Genomic DNA, 5,995 nt, shown 5'->3' with positions numbered 1-5,995 from the left:
TGAGTTATGCACTTCAAGGCTTATTCTGTACTTGGATGCCAAAGGAGTTGTTGATCCTTTTTCTTCTAGATGTTCTTATTCTGTGGACTGGAAGTTTAGGAATGCTAGATTAGATTTTCTGTACTTGTCGTTTTCTTTTGAATCTATCTTTATTTTATAATGTGATAGTTTACATGGGAGAAATAATCATAATTTGGAAGCTTTGGCTTTAGTCTTGGTGGAGGATTTCATTGATCTGGGTCTTTACCTCCTTGGATATACAACTTATTTAATAAATTTTAGTTATTCTCTTTTTCCCGCATCATTAAGGCCCAAATCAAAATCATTTCCAAGATCCAACTCCAGTTCTAGCACCAACTTCTGGTCTAAAAGGAACCAAAGACCGCGGCCAACAAAGTGGCAGCCCAAAGTTGTCACCAGAATATTCCTTGTGCACATGTATTGACTAGACGGAAATTTTGGGATTATTTAAAATTCGATGTAGAGAAAACCCAAAGAATGAAAGATGTAGCCCTTTGAGTTTGTTTTCAAATGGTTTTTGAATCACATCAAGCCCATCTGTATTGAAGGAGTTATGAATTTTACACCAAGCATGCGCAGTCAATTTCACCTATCTGGGTTCTAGTCCACTTCTTGGACTAAGTCTCACCTTGAACTTTTTTGATGCAATCACTCTTACGGGGTTGCGTGAAGACAGATCGGGAGAGTGAGTTATACAAGTTCACACACAAATATAAGACGCACAAAAATTTCTGTTCTGCGCAACCTTAGTAAAATGAGGATAACTCTCAACTCAAAACTCGTTTTGAGGTGATTCGAATTGGAGATTGAGGCAAAAGAAAGGGCTACAACTTTTATGAATAATTCAGATTCAGAAAAAGTATATAAAATTCTTCAAATATCTCATGAAGTTAGTGCACGAATTCTGAAAATTAAAATTAGGACAAAAAGAGAGAAATGGATATAGATATATGTGGGGTTGCAATGCAACTCTTCTAGGTTGATTGCAGTTCCAACAAGGTCATGCAACTCTTCTAGGATGCTATTGAAGTAGAAAACTCCAATTCTTCTATGATGGAATGAAACTTCTTTAATGTTTCTATGTTGAACTCTTTTAGGTTCAAGGGGAAGAACACATCTTGGTTCAAGAGAAGCCAAATGAACTTTCATTTAAAATTATCAACAGTCACTATGCATTACATGAGAATTGGCCACTATGTATAGGCCTTACAAAGCATATAAAAATACAATCATACCCTTACAATCCAAGGGTTGAAATCATAAGCTTGTAAAACAAGAAAAAAAGATTTTTCTAGAAAGATGCTTCTAGCTTTGTAGTCTTCAAGGAAGATTCTTGGGAGAAGTGGTTGAAGGAGCTTGGACCAATAGAATCTTTGGGAGAAGGGCTGCTACATCATTAAGCACTAAGGATGTGAAGAGTTCACATCTTTACTTCTACATCATCTTTTCACTAAGGCAGTTGAAATCATCATCAAGGAGGATGCCACATCATCTTCCACTATGAAGCTTTCCACATATCAAACCCTAAAATCTCCTACGATATCTCAACCGTCGAGTCCAATTGAGCTTAAATGGCTGAGATTAAAATGCTACATGACATAATAAAGACTAAAAAATGTTAGTCATTGGCTTGCTTTGCATTATGGGCCAAGCCTAAGTGCTAGGCCTTGGGCTGAACTTGAACTTTTGGGCTAGTCTTCTTACAATTATTCGGTGGTCCAAGTGCCCCTGGTCCGGGCCTGCATCACTATCCCAACCCCCTATATGGCCTCCCTTAGACCTAGCCCAACCCCCATAAAGTGACTACATGTGAACCTAATCCTTGAATAAGCACCCCCTCCTAGTTGGCCACTTTTGATTGAATGATTCTTCATCTCCTTAAAGTGGCTCTTCAATTTGTTAGTGCAAGATGATATGGCAGCTCATGACTCAAAGATTTTCTTGGTCTAAACAACTTCAACTACACTTCCAAGGTTCCTTTTTGAAGGTTACAAAGTATTTCTTGAAGACTATAAAGTCCCTCTTGAAGATTACAACGTCTCTCTTGAAACATGCATCAAGGCAAGAAGAATTTTTTACTAAGTTTTATTCATGCTTGTTATCAATCTCAACTATAGAAAAATCTAGAGTTGAGATGTTGTAATAGATTTTTGGATTTTCTTTGTTTCCGTATAAAAGAACAACCTATTTTCATTGTAATAAAAGCTATGAAATGATTTTTTGTTGAAGGTTCCTATAAGCACTTCTCTTTAACCAAGATGTGTTATTCCCCTTGAACCTAGAAAAGTTCATTCTAGAGTTTCACTCCTTCCTTGAAGAGTAGGAGCTTTCCCAATCCTCTTTGCATCCTAGAAGAGTTGCAAGACCCTTGGAGCTGAAAACATATCGTAGAAGAGTTGAGTTTCAACCCATACCAATTCTATCTCTATCCTTCTTCTTTTTTATTCTAATTTTATCTTTCAGATTTCGTACACAAACTTCATGAGCAGTTTCAAGTACCCTACAGTGTTTTTTTCAGAAAATATTTATCATAAACATTGTAGGCCCATGAGTTCTTGATACATAGGATTTCGAATCAGGTAAATACGACCTATATTGAGAAAGTTATGCTTATTTTAATAAGGTTGCACAGAACAAAAGTTTCTGCACATCTTATGTTTGTGTTTGAACTTGTGTAATTCACTCTCCCGATCCATTGGTTTTAGTAGCCTATCAAGAGGCTGCATTACAAAGAGATATATATTGCCGAATTACCTTCATGTAAACCCTAAAAATTTTCCTTGGGCCTTACAAGCTTTTTACAGCCATTTAGAATCTACCCACAAACCCATACAACAGGATACAAGACATCCTAACCCCAACAATCTCCACCTTGCTTGAATACTATAGAGATTCTAGTGAAAATGACTTGTAAATGCCTTCATCCCCATACCTCTTTAAAGTTATGAACATGCACCCATCAGGTGTCCCTCAGATTCAACAACGAGTAACATTGATTAAGTCCATACATGACCCAATGTTCTCCATAGTGACCGGCTTAGTGAGAATATATGCAGGATTGCTATTTGTGTGAATTTTTTTTCTCTTTGATATTGTGAAACCTCACATCAATATGCTCTGTACTTGCATAAAACACTTGATCATTTGCAAGATGTATGTCACTCTGACTTTCTTAGTATAACACCATACCTCCTTGCTCCAACCTCAACTCACAAACCAACCCAGCCAACCAGAGCTCTTCTTTGGCAGTCTCAACTGTTGTCATGTACTTTGCCTTTGTAGTGGACAATGAAACTTTGGACTGAAGCATCACCCTCCATGAGATATGTCCACCATCTAACGTAATGACATACTTTGTATTAGATCTTCACCTATCTAAGCCACTGGCATAGTCGGTATCGACATATCCCACTAATTCTATAGAACTTCCCTTACCACTGAACCTAACACTTAGATCCATAGTCTCACTAATATATCTGAAGATCCACTTAATTTCATCGCAATGCTCCTTCCTTGGATTACTCGTGTATTGGCTGACAATACTAAATACATGTGACAAATCCGTCTTGCTACAAACCATATCATACGTGAGATTCCTGACTATGCTAGCATAGGGAACCCGGGACATCTTCTTTATCTCCTCATGTGTTGTAGAGCATTGATTTTCAGATAACTTGAAGTGTCTAGTTAATGAAGTGCTGGCTGGCCTAACCTTTTCCATGTTAAAACATTCCATACGTTTTTTTGAGTTACCCAAAGTTTACCTGCACTTCTATCTCTATAGATTTATAGGCCAAAGTTCTTTTTCAAGATCTTGCATTTGGAATTCAGCACTTTACAATGAGTTTAGAGACGCAATATCATGTTTATTCTTGGTAGCAATGATTATGTTATCAACATAAAGTATCAAAAGAATAACAAAATTATCACCTGACACTTTAATTATGATATACACAATAATTAAACTCACTATTGAGTAATCTGTCGTACCATAAAGGAGTTAAAGCGCTTATACCACTGCCTAGGAGATTGCTTAAGACTATATAACAACCTCTTAAGGAAAAAATGGTCTGCTTTTACCTGCACCATATATGAAACCTTCAGGCTGCTGCATGAAAATCTGTTCCTCCAAGTTACCATGAAGAAACAATTTTTTCACACAAACTGTTCTAGCTCTAAATCAAACATGACTACCAAGGCAATTAATACCCGAATTAAAGTGTACTTCACTACCGGAGAATATTTCATTGTAATCTACTCCTCCTGCTAGCCTTAAACCTATCACGCTCCTTTTTTTACTTTTCCACTTTCTTATGAAAAACCTATTTACCGTTAATTATTTTTCTTCTCTTAGGTTTTTCAACAATCTCCCAAATCTTGTTCTTCTATAAAGACTCTTTCTCCATTCATGGCTATCATTCATTTATCATTCTTCAAATCACTCAGATCATCCCGATAGGATGAGGGATCACCAGTACCAACTGTGAGGACATAAGCTACCATGTCCTCAAATCCGTATTCCACAGGTGCTATATGAGTACAATTTCGTTTCTCGTTTGCCATGTTGTTAGGTTCACCAATAGTTTCATGTTGTTCTTGTAAGCTGCTAGATGATTATTCATTTTCTGATGTTTTTGCCTCATCTAGCTCCATCTGCACTGATGATCTTTCATTATCACCGTCACTTGCTTGTTGACTTCCATTTAACTTTATCATTTGAGATTAATCAAACACAACGTCCCTGCCAATTACAATTTTATGTAAGATATGATCCCACAACTTGAATCCCTTTACACCCTTCGTATATCCAAGAAAGATGCACTAGTTAGACTTAAAGAGTCTAACTTGGAATATTACCTACTCTGCCCATAAACATAGGCTGGAATACCAAAAATCTCAACATAGAGTAATCTATCATGATTCCTGGCCATACCTCCTCTGGAATCTTACAATCAATTGTTTTAGATGGTGACCTATTGATGAAGAAACATGCATGATTCACTGCTTCTGCCCAAAACACTTCCTTCAACTCTGTATTCAACCTCATAGTACAAGCCTTTTTAGAACAGTCCTATTCATCCTCTCAAACACTCCATTTTGCTATGGAGTATCTTACATGGTGAAGTGACGTGCATGTTGGGGTCCTCCTCACATGGAGGGAGCCATGTATCTTTTCTCTCCATCTTGGCTCTCTACAGTCCAAAAGATGGTAAGAACAAAAGTCTAAAATGAAGTAAATGCAATGAAGAAGAAAAAGTGGAGAGAGAGAGAGAGAGAGGAAGAATAAGAGTCAAAGAAAGACAAAACTATTAAAGAAGAAGAAGAAAAAAAGGGGGAGGGGGGGCGCCTAACCCTTCACCATGTGTCAACACACACCAATTTGGTGTTTTTACACATGGGGAGTATAAGGCATGTGCTACAAGAAGCACCTCAGGCTACGTTTGGTAAATGTCTGAACAGTGTTCAGAACTGTTTTTTCGTTCTTTAAGAACAAAAAACGTGATTTTGTGTTTGGCTTGACGGTTCATTTTTTTGTTCTTTTAGAATGAACCAGAGGTTTTGAGCACCAAAAGAACATTCTTTACAAACCATCTCAGGGACGGTCTGCAAAGAACAAGAACGACTCGCGATGGACAAAACTTGTGATTTTTTGAGATAAATCACGAAACTCATCTCTCGCTCTGCTAGCACCAAGTTTGGCGATGAAGAAGGAAGGACTCCTCGCTCTGCAACCCTAGGTGAGATCTCTCACTCTCTCTCGCTGTCTATCTCTTGCATGCTCTGCCTCCCTCACGCGTTGTTTCCCTCTCTCTGTTCCTCTCTCTCCCTCTCTATCTCTCGCACTCTCTGCACTTCTGTCTCGCTCTTTCCCTCTCTCTCTCTTTTTCGAGACAAATCACGAAACCCGTGATTTTTTTCAATGAACTCATGGTAGAGAGTGGAGACTGTTTCAGTAGATTTTGGAGGAAATTTT

Source organism: Telopea speciosissima, chromosome 5, assembly GCF_018873765.1.
Source record: "Telopea speciosissima isolate NSW1024214 ecotype Mountain lineage chromosome 5, Tspe_v1, whole genome shotgun sequence".
Lineage (NCBI taxonomy): Eukaryota > Viridiplantae > Streptophyta > Magnoliopsida > Proteales > Proteaceae > Telopea > Telopea speciosissima.
Note: the sequence above shows the minus strand (reverse complement) of the source record.